The following is a 12,294-nucleotide window of genomic DNA, read 5'->3' as shown; positions in this document are numbered from 1 at the left end:
CCTGCCCTTATCTGGACACAGAATACCTCTTTACTGGTGTGGCTGACTGTCGTAAACGGGGCTATGAATAATCACTTGGGGATGATCACTTTAGTCTTTACCCCAAATGTGATTTCTGTGGTCGAATTGGTTTCAAATGATGTTGGAAGAGGGGAGAGTTTTTAAAGCTGGAGTTCACCACTGTGCACTGCTGCTTGCCCTGCCTTGGCCTGGTGTCCGTTGACAGGTGATTTATATTCCTGAGGTACACTGTGGAGATTTATGGCTGGCACCGGCAGCAGTGATGAGAGGGAAAGTGTTTTAGAGGAAAGAATGATGCACAGCAAGTATCTGATGGGAGAAGGACTAAAGGAAGGAAAGAGCCAAGGAGCTGAGGGGAGAGGCAGAGTCGACTGACAAGACCACCAACATATAGAGCATCCGCTGTGGGACGAGAGGAACCAAGCATACATGCTTATTGACTTATGGAATAAAACTTCTGATGAAATTACCATTTCTATTTAAAAAAAGCTTAATGGTATTCGCAAGCGTTATTTTTGCAAATCGAAGGAGACAAGTCACACGGTATGTTTCTATCACACATAATTATACTCAAATGGTAAAAATGAAATGGAGGAGACTGGGAATAATGGGACAATTTCCATTGCAAAACAAGTTGCAAGATATTCAAGCTACTCACATGATCTCAAATTTAGAGATTTAGTAGACTTTAAAACTACACAATTGATGTATAAAGTAAAAAAAAAAAAAAGCGTGTTGCCCGACTGTATCCAGAAGGTGTTCAAACTCCAAAAGTCAGTATGAACTAAGAGGATTTTGTATTTTTACAAAGATTGGAACAAATGCAAAACAAAGATGTATAACAGTCAAAGGAGTTAATTTGTGGACTGGTTTTGAAAAGACACTGAAATGTGTAAAACACTTCATAGATTAAAATATATTTTAGAAAAAAGATGTAAGTTAGTCAAATAATGAATAAAAAAATGACTCGAATAAACTCAACGAAAACTAAACTAAGTTAGTGAATGGAGAAAGAAATGTACTAAATACTTATTGTCACAAAATACAAGGGCAATCATTGTACCCATATATTTACAGAACAAAACAGCTTTTTCTAATCTGATTTTGGATGGATTTGTTTTTAATATTTGAAGCAGAGTTACATTACATTCTATAGGAGTAAGGCTAACATATGCATGCCAACATCATGACAATGTTTCATCTCCTAATAATCAATTTGATGTTTGAATGCAGACATTACACATGCAAATGTACAAATATTGAGCTTAGGTTAATTGTTTAAAAATGTCACTCTCTCCTAAAGCCCAAAGTGACATCCTCCAGCGGCTTGTTTTGTAGCCTCACTATTAATTAGAGGATAGTGACTGCCGCAAGCATCTGAAACAGTTGCATCAGCTCTTTTTGTGGGTTTGGATTCCAAACTGACAAGAGACCACGACATATGCGTCAGCGTGTTACTGGAAGGTATTGGATGCTGTGTGGGAGAGAAGTAATCATGTTGAGGAGAGGACGGAAAATGCAGACAGGAGAGGAGGTGAGGAACCTGTGTGTGCCGTAGGAAATAAAATGAGGAAAACAGATGATTATGAAAGCATGCAAGGGGTATAGCACTGTTTTAATGTCTTGAAAAGAGTCAAGAAAAACACAAACAAGGTCCTTATTTCAGACAACACACCTAAAGTTTGCAATCATGTCTGTAAGCCTCCTGCAGGTTGTTGCAAAGAAACTGCCGACATATCCATGGTGTCTCACATATTAGAGAAATTATAAAGAAAAAAAATTGTGCCAAGTGCCAATTCTAATGCATGAATCCATCTGTGACAATAACAAGGAAAAATGGAGAAACTTACTGGTGCTTTAAAGGCACAAGATGCCACTGAACAACTTGATGAGTATGAAAATGGTGTAAAGTACATCACACTCTACTGAATGAACCTTCTGTCACAAAATGTCAAACTAACTGGACACACATGAGGGAATTTTGAACCAACAACACTACTGTCGCTGAAAAACACAAAACAAGGGAATATTTTATGGAAAATATGTCAGAGAGTTGGAAAATTTAGAACAAGCAGCACCAAAGTTAGTCTCAATCAGAAAAAAAGTGGCTCTATGTTTTGAACTCACAAAATCAAGACTAGTGTGAAAGCAATAGTCATAATTACAATAAATACTAGAGCATTCACATAAAAGGTGCTATCAGGGTTAAATGAGTTGTTACATGTTGCTGAATGGTGAAAAGCTTTTTCCCTCTCTCTGTTATATTCATCAAAATGTGGATAGGCTGATAAAGTGTTGCTTTGAGTGGCTGTGTATTCAATACATATTTGTACAATTTCTTTAATGAAGAATGCCTGCAGATATTTTTTAAGAAACAATACCTGCCCTAGAAAAAGAAGGAAAGTATGTGTGAAAGATTGCATGTTCTTTTCTTTTCATTTTTTAGAGGCTTATACAGCTGCATGTGTGTGGTAGAAGTTATGTCACAACTGAAACACATACAGCAAATGAGGTTATTTTACAACCATGAAACACAGCGTAACACCAAAGTGTAACATAAACCCCGAAGGTACCAGACACAGCGACTGCATGATGACCAGCTTTATCAGTTCTCAAAGAGACACAAAACATACTGTTACACACAGAGAAAAATATAAAATGCATGTAAATGAAGTTAGGTACTCTTAAATACAAAGCATGTATAGATGCATAGGTGGATGCACATGTATTTAGTTTGTGTATATACACACACATATATGCACATTATCTTGTGACTGTGTTCCCTGTGCAAATACTGTCATGTGTGGGCTGCAGGATTAAAGGATTTTAGCACATTATCACAGCCAACCTCAGGCACAACTGGCTTATAATCAGAACACTCTGACATAACTCTGAGGGGTAGAAGATTACCTCCTACGTTTTGTTTTCTGAAATCCTTCTGATATGTACTTCTATAATAATAAAAAGAGAATAAGTAAGTGACTGATAAAATCCCCTGAAACATGTTGGGACAAAGGTCAACATTTGAATTTCACAAATCATGCTTTTGTTCAAAATGAATCCTAAATCTTCTATTGGGAAGACAAGTATCTGCATCACTGATGACTAGGTGCCAGATTATCTTTATTATAAACTGCCTATTTGTTCTAAAAGGGAATTCCTCCGATCATAGACATGAGCTTCTGTTTACTCATCTTGAGGAGAACCACTCAGCCTGTGAAAACAGTGATATGTCTTCTCTTGGCTTCGTAGGGAGCTTTCTTAAACCTTAAACCATAAATCTTGGCCCGTAGAGACCAAAAGTCATGATTTTTCGGCCCCTGCTACTTTTCTTTTGACTATTCCTTTTAAACTATATTTCTCATGAATCATCTAATGCCTTGTTCAAACAGCCAGCTGATTTTTTTTTTTTTTTTTTGATTAGCCAAATTGATAGTAGAAAGTCTGGACAGGAAGAAGGTGGTGGTTTTTAAAATGTGATTTCATATTTCAGATTCAGCTATCTCCAGATGTGTCTCTGCCCAGATGCTCTGGCCACTAAAATCTGATTTCGTAATAACTCTTGCATTACTCGAAATGAAATGCATAACGACGGCAAATCCAGAGTGATGGAGCTGCTGAGCAAAATCTATGCTGCAGAGCGCTGTGGAGAGTAACACTGAGAACAGCAGTCCGTGGAGAGACGCTTAAATGAATTGAAATAAAAAATGTTTCAGTTATTGCTTGGAGGGCGAAATGATGGACCTCAATTTTTCATGCTTCCACATTGGAACACTGCGTCACCAGCCGAGCTACGTAGTTACTGACGCCTACAACATTATATCATTTGCCAAAAGCAGTGCAGATGGTCTGTAACCTGAACAAATTGGCTTGATTTCTTTCAAAAACACTGGAGGGAAGCAATGAAAGAAAGAAGAAATTATCCAAAAATGAGCAAAACCAAAGTGTGAAAAGTACATGAAAATTGCTTGTAAATTAGTAAAAAAAAAAAAAAAAAAAATTTAAAAGAAGGTAAAAAAAGGAAATGCCCCTAAAATTGCTTAAAAAATATAATTTTCTAACATAATATTAAATATCTAATTGTGATCAATATAAATATATAAATATTTTTTTATTTTGTCTTCATAATTTCCCTAGCTACTTTAAAATAATCTAATAATTTCTTGCATTTCTAACCAAGTTCCTTATTGCCTTTTCCCCCCATGTTAATGAAAGAAATCATACCAATGTGCTTAAGGTTTAAAGGTAAAAAAAAAATGTGTGAAAGGCATCTGAAAGCAGCTTGAGAAAAGTGGTGTCACACAAGATTCAAATGATCTGATTTGAGAAACAAATATGATTTACTTGCAGTCTAAATGCAGCCTAATTTTATGGAAGCCACTCCAAGGAAAAATATGTAATCGGCTCCATTAGTGAGCAAAAAACTTGACATCAGCATGTCTCTAGCACAGTCAAAAGTGACCTTTAACATAAAGATTGGTCATATATTCTCAAAAACAAATTAGAATGGAGAATTTCTGAAGTCATGCTGCTTTTTTTATTTGCTTTTGAAGGCTAGAAAATGAGATGTCTTGTAGCACCAGTGTCTTACTTCCAGTACCGTCTCTATTGATCAGCAGTTGGAAACTCAATGAGACCGTGTGGTGGACACTGAAAGTGACAGCAGAAATTGTAGAAACACAGTGGATTTTTGGTCGAGGTGAGCAGACAGAACAGTGAGAAAGAAAGAGGCCAGAGGTCAGAAATTAAACACTGTAAACACTTGTATTTCTCTGCTGTGATGTTGAAGTCTATAATGTGTGGATGGTAAGCTGGTCCTTAAGGTTAACCTCTACCCAGGACAGGGAGAGAAAACACCACAGGAACACTGTCTCACAGCAGCAGCCAATCAAAACACCAACCTAACACATTCCAGGGCTCAAACAGCCAATCAAAGCAGAACAATGGACATGTTCTCTGGACAGACCTGGGATCTGACTTTCAGAACAAATACACAGCGTAGCATGGGCGTCTCCGCCGGGAGAGCAATCGGATCTTGCAGCGGTTACAGAAATGGACATGGCTGGTTTTGTCTTCTAAAGGCAGAAAAAAAGAGGAGGAGAAGGTGGAGAAGGGGAAGGTCGAATTTCTGTTTCTTCCTCCTGTCAGGTCATTTGAGGTTAGGAAACTGTGTTAAATAGGTAGCATGACGATTCAGAAATTCTGTACAAGCTTCATGCGATGGTCACAAAGATTCTCAAAGCCCTCTCTTGTATCATCTGTCTCCAATGGCAAGAGGTGAATTTAGACACTATAATGATTCTGAACATCATTCTTACCCATTAAAACTCAAAGGAAAAATTTACAACCTTTTATGTGGATGTCCAATCAGTGTTGATGGTAAATTTAATCGACTTAAAAAAATTCCTTGGTGTGTACTCTATACCTATAAATTGCTCATGCTTGTGGGATCATGCCGGCAGAGCTTATATGTTAGTGATGTCACCACAACCGATACTGTGGTGCAAACTCTCAGAAAATGCGATGATACTTGTTTTCATGCAGGAGCATACTGTAGGTACCATAGGAACCAATATCAAGACATGGATTAAAGTTCTCAGTCACTGTGATGGATATCCGTCATTTGGAGTTCGCATGGGCCATTTATTTTATTCTGTGGAAGCCTGCTCAAGACGAGGCCTGTGCACAAACACAGTCCCAAACACAGCTCTGTGTCTGTCGGACGGTCTGACTGCACAGCAGACTTTTACACAGGATTTTTTGTTTGTTTGTTTTTTTAAATGTATGACTTAACTCTCAACTTTTCTGAGATCTCAGATATGTGGGCTATGTTTAGAGTGTGCAGACAATTTTGAATATGAGCAGAAAAGCTGCTTAAACAGACATGAATTAAAGTCCAAACTTCTATTGTTGTGCTGCGAACACAGCCACTGAATGCACAATAAAAGTTGGCAAACTTCACCTTTCCGCATTTTTATAAAAATCTTTCTGAAAAAGACATTTCTAGATTCCAGCGTTTGCTGTCACTGAGTCTCTCCTGCAGTGTGGTTTTACTGTAAAAAGTCAATAGCTGCAAATGCACAGTCTGGGTTGGTAAATTCAGACTGATCAATGATTTAACACATCACGTGATCAAAGACAAGCAAGCATCTTGTCCAACCCACTTCTGTCCCCCAGCTTCCTTAAATTTACATGTCTGCTCAGCCTCCCTCTATTCCTTCCTTTCCTCCTTCTCCTCTCCCTGCTCATTTTTTCTTCCCATCATCCCTGCCACTGTCTCTCTGCTCTCTGTCGTCTATTTTCAGCAACACTCAGTCATTCAGGCCAGAACCTCAACTCACTTGACTCTACAGTCTGAGACTGAAACACACACACATATACATACAGTAACCCACCAATATCTATGCCGTATGTCACATTGGCAACTGCTTACTTGAAATCTTTGGGTGCTCTGCAATCAAAACTAAACAAATGAGGAATCCAGACAGAGAATCATTTCCATACAACAGCAGCATTCCTCCTCCAGTAAAATAAATTGTCTGCAGCTTGTTACCTTTAGAGAGCACCAGTCTGCTTAAAGTGGAAAACCTCCAGATTAAATGAAACCATTGAACAGATGGCACTGGGTGACCTTGACCTAAATTCCGAGCTCATACTATCTCTTTTCAGTGATCGCTGGGAGCACACACACACACACACACACGCACAAGCCTAATCATCTTACTATGAATGACATAGTAATTCCATATGTTGCTCACTTCCTCAAAAAGCATTTCGAAGAGCAGCGCCACAGGATTCAAATCACAACATCTGTTTATGTGTTCTTTACCTTCAGTGACATAGCATGAACTGAAAACTGAATTTAGCCAAAACAAGTAGCTTCACAGACAAATGCAGTTACTTCTGTATAGGCAGAAACGTATATGTAAATGCTTAAAGAGGTAAAGGAACACTTAAAAATAAGTGCTTTCTCATAAATCCATGCTTTAAATCTTTGAAACCTGGAGTGACATCATTTTCTTGCTTTCAAATGCCTTTCACGTGTATTTAAACCTGTGAACCCTGAGCAAACCGGTGGGAAAGAGATGCAAAGAGTAACTTGGTAAGAAACGTTCTGTAAATTGTTAGAAAATTATTGGATTTAGAAATGTATTTACTTTTTTTTAATGAAATGGAAACATTTCTAGGGAAAAAAAAAACATTTATAATAATCATAATTTCACACAGAGTTACAGAGTTAATATAGAAATTTCAAGCACATTGTTCAAGATCATTTCCTTGTTTTCTTTAAATCTTTTTGTTGTGTTTTGTTTTGTTTACTAATTTTAGGGTAATTTTCAAGTACTTTTTACCAATTTCTTTCTAATTTTTGGGTCATTTCTCCTTTAATTGTTCATTGCCTTCTTGCCATGTTCTTGAAAGAAATCAAGCCAGTTTGCTTAGTTTTCAAAGGGTTAAACATGGAAAAAAATTGTTCATCATTCAGGGGGGACACGGTCAACTTGACCCTTGACTTTTTGTGATGCTGTGATTGACAGGCGCTCCTTGCAAAAGCAAAGGCAGTGAAGACTCAGCAATAAGGAGGGGAAGACAGACAGCGGCGGCACAGGAGATCCGAAAACAGATGACCCCAAAAAGTGGAACAACAAAGACGTGAAGCTGTTTTTCTTAAAAGCATAAAGACATTTGATTTTCCAGTGGAAGAACATCTGAGTGGAAACTATTTTGATTTTCCTGCCTGAAATTTGAGTTTGATTGCCACTGAAATAGATTGGAATGAAGAAATAATGCATACGTTTATAATTATTATTATTATTTTAGGATCCGTATGCTGACCATGTGTGTCATCATAAAAGAGCCTGAAGTGAAACAGCAACACAAGAGGAGCCAACATTACAACCATCTGTTCACACAGGCTTGAATCAACAGTATCAGCGTGACTCTCTGTCAATATTTCTGCGCCAGCCGTCGAGGAAAGCTGCTCGGGACAGTTCCTTCAGAAAAACGGGGTCGGCAGAAAAGTGGGTCAGGAGCTAATTTTGAGTGTCTATCCCCTGAACTCTCTCCCTCTCTCTCTCCAGTAACAACAACAACTTCCCTTGTCCGGCCTGCGAAGATAAGTCTGTTGACATTGTCCACCTCCTATTCTGGAGACTGGATCACCTACTACAGCAGGAGATGGCTATCGCTGCGGCCTGCCTCAGGCCGGGGGACAAAAAGCAAAGGTCCCGGCCTCGGGGCCGAGAAGGAGAGATGATATGGATGAGAAATAGGGGAAACCTGTGCTGCAGTATGGGAAGCAGCCTGATGTATAAAGTATGGAAGTGATGGGGAGGGGCAGATGTTGTATTTGGAGACAGACATGGGGGGTTTGAAAGCTGAGCGTGGAGGGCTACGGGCCGCAGACTGTGGTATGGAAGTAGCAGGACCCGGGGCAGGACCGGGAGGGGAAACAATAGCTAATGGACATGGAGGAAACTCCACAGGTCATGGGAGTACAGATCACATGCTGATAGGAGGCCTTGTTGCTGAGTGTCTCATTTTAAAGGCACTTAGGCGCAATACACATATAGCGTTGTTTTTACCTGTGAAAATAAGCATTTTAGCAGGAAAATCCTCAAGGACCGACCTGCTTCCTCAAGCCCTCTCTCCGTTCAAGTGTAGGGTTGCAGGACCACACACAAACACAAAATATGTGTCGCCAACCACACATGCCAACACATACACACACACACAAATACACAAGTAGTGTTTACAATCTCCTAGCTCACTGATTTGGTTTTATGGCCTGCAACTTACTGTTACGATTCTCATCAGTGTTGTTTCCAGTCGTAGCACTAGGTAGCTGTAATCACTGCTCTAAAAACCAGTTGTATGAGCTGGGGAACATAGTGGAGTGTTTCGCAGCTAAAAAGACAGATATTTTTCCTCAATAGTCGGTGGAGACCAACATAAAAAATGCTTAACAAGGCTCCCACACATATTTATCAATTCAGTCTGAAACTTTTCCACAACATTTCCAGAATATTTCATCCCATTTCCATAACTTTATTGAAGTAGTCTAAAAATGGTCAGCCTATATAGCCATAATGCCATACATTATAGATCAGGGACTTCCCAGGCATTTGCAGATCAGCAAACTGTTAGTGTTTATTAACTATTAACTATTAACTACTTCCTCATTAGACGTTTCTGCCACCAACTGGCTGCATGTGACAGACCAGCCTGCAGGATCCTATGGATGTCTGTGCAATTTGACATGTGTTGGGATTATAATTTTGACACGTTTGTATGCATTTAATTCTTAAGGAACATATTTAACACGGACATGTTTCGAGTTTTTTAAGAACATATTTTAACCCCCCCTCCCTCCACAGCAGTTACAGTGAAACAAATCAAGATGGAAAATAGACATGGAAACAAAAAAAAACCAGTAGGAACAACAGAAAAGACAGCAGAGGGCAGAAAGATGGGAAAAATGAAAAGGGAGAGGTGAGGGAAGAAGCAGAGGGAGGGACTGGGACTACAGCCAAATCCACTTCCACACTTGTTAAAGCACTGCTGCAATATTCAGCGCGCACACACACACACACAAACACACACCCACACCCACACACAGGCTCACTTACTTACCACCGAGTTAATACGGGACCTCCTATCATCACAAACCTTTAATGCATGCACTCTGGTGGGTCTACACATCACATCTACTTACACACACACACATGCACACACACACACACACACACACACACACACACACACACACACACACCACAACAAGCAACCATCATTAAGTTATAAAGGTTTATTGCGAGTTAATTGCTGAGCCAACTGCTTTTCTGTGTGAGGTATCTTATGCGTAACACACAGCGGCAGTACAGTAGAGGTTTCCACAGTCACACACCCACAACATTCACAGACATGTGGACCGACTGAACCCTTTGACACTTTTAGCACTTTCACACAAGAAAATGTGAGGACGTCTGTGTTAACTAACAACTAAAACAAGACAAAAACCTTTGGGTTAAATATCAGCATGACGTTGCCTCGAGGAAAATGTGTGTCAGAAGTCTGCTTGAGCCATAAATCAGCTGAATCCCTCCAGTCAGACATATTAAAAACATATTTACAGACATGCAAGGGATACGCTAAAAGGATTCACGGGCCATAGGTCGAGATTACCCACAGCCTCCCCGAGCGCTTTCCAATAATGTGAAAATACTGATGGATTATATGTTTTTTATAATTCTGGACTGCAGTGAAAGTGTAGAGAATGTGTGTCAGTGTGTGTTTGGTTCATGCCAAGGTCACTAACAGCTTATCAGCTGCTTTAAAATAGCAGCACTCTTCTAAAATATCTGAGTGGCAATTTTTTACCAGAGCGGCAGTAATGTGAACTCATCCAGCTCATTTGAAACAATGTAGAGCTGAAGTGAGCAGCTGGAGCAAAACTCATATGCTAGGATCGAAGACCCAAAAAAAACAGGTAACAGGATCAATCCGCTCAAAGCTGATCAGGCCCAGCAGAGTGTGATGCAATAAATAACTGAATGGTATATATATTTCAGCAGCTACTAATGAATGGTCCAGCTCCAAAAATAGAAAGTCAACATGTGGCAGCAGATGTTTTATTCATGGCGGGCTGCCACAAATAAATGAGTGTAATGAAAATCCTGAAAAAAGTGCAAAGCCAGCTGTTGGATGTTAATATAACATCAGAAAGACATGAGAAAGATGTTGGATTCTTACGTCAGACAGACATTATATTGTGGCTGGAATGACAGCCAGGTTGATGATATTTTAAATGTTGAAGAATTTAACCTTGTGTGGACGTTAACATTTTAAAGATGTTGGGTTTTGCCTTCATACGTTTCACCCAAATGTCGTTATTCTACGTCAAGACGAGGTTAGTAGAAGAGTTTAGAAAAGGGTTTAAATGCTAAAAAATCAGGTTTTGTGCATGTGTAGTAGACGAGAGGTAACTGTCTGCTCTGCGGAGGTGACCTCAAAGATTAAGAGAGCACTGAAATGCAAACGAACTTGAGATCAAGTAAAGCACTTTAGCATTTATACAAAAATACTCCTCTGTTATTGCATATTAATTCTTCAGAGAAAAAAAAATGTATTGAAAATAAATCCTTTCATCCTTGCAGGGATTAAAACGTTTCTCTCACTGGTTTGAGGGCAGATCTGATTTAAACCACATACCATCGTGGCATGCATTCCCTCATACGCACGCCCACGGACAAGTCACACTAAAAAAAATACATCAAAGATGCATGCTGTGGATGATTACAGAAATCTACAGACAGATAAGGAGACCCCCCAGCAGAGAACACAGGTACCAGTCGTTCTGGTAAAAGGAATTCCCTGTTTATCTGTCAGAGAGCAGACTGAATGTCAGCTATGTGACCAGAGATATGTGCATATCATATCCCGTCCCTTTGCCTTTGCCGCTAACACACAGCCCACACAGGCCGACAAACACTGATTGATTAGACAGGATCTCTGTCAAAGAGCCAAAGTGTTTCCTCGTATCACAGGAGAAAATAAACACTCTCAAGTGAGAAAACAAACCTGAAGCACCAAAGCCCAAACAATGAAACTAATCTACACTCCTCGCTCAGCACCACCGTGTTTGTATGAAATGTTTCTGTCTCTCTCACACACCAACACACACACTCTCGCCCTCGTCATACGTATATCACCTCTGACCTCCCTGGAGCCTCTGGGGCCTCATTACCCACACTGCACCTCTCCTCCGTGCACTATCATTGACAGTACCCCTGCTGATGGTCATCGGAGACACCCCAACGTGTACACACACACACACATGCAGGCAAAACACACAAAAATAAACAATTCCACAGCATGGTGAATGTGAGACATCTAACTGGGTTGCCGTTGACTACAGTCGCCATGACGCCTGTGCATGTCAATCAAAAAGGGACACACTCTGAGGATAAGAGATATAGACATGGGTCAGAGTTGGACTCATTAATCATCTCCTCAGACGCTCGTATCACTGTCCCCGGGAGTTTAAGAAAAAGACATAAATTCATGACCAGAAGGAAAAAATAATCTCTGTAACATGAGTGATATTTTCAATTAGAAAATTTCTGTTTTTGTATTGGTGGAAGCATGATAAGCTCCTGAGTGCTATCAAGAAACAAATTCCACTAAACCAAAACTTCAAAGCACAAAGAGTTTGTGTTTTTTGTGTGAGCTCGCCTGCATATCTTTGTTTATGCACCTGAATATGCATGTGTT

At 39.6% G+C, this 12,294-nt stretch overlaps 1 protein-coding gene across 1 annotated transcript in view; it reads right to left on the bottom strand.

Moving 5' to 3' along the window:
• The window catches only part of LOC121952297 (stAR-related lipid transfer protein 13-like), a 46,435-nt gene that overhangs the window by 29,860 nt on the left and 4,281 nt on the right, over positions 1 to 12,294 (bottom strand). The window lies entirely within an intron of this gene.

Source organism: Plectropomus leopardus, chromosome 13, assembly GCF_008729295.1.
Source record: "Plectropomus leopardus isolate mb chromosome 13, YSFRI_Pleo_2.0, whole genome shotgun sequence".
NCBI lineage: Eukaryota > Metazoa > Chordata > Actinopteri > Perciformes > Serranidae > Plectropomus > Plectropomus leopardus.
Note: the sequence above shows the minus strand (reverse complement) of the source record. Positions and strands in the feature narration are given on the sequence as shown.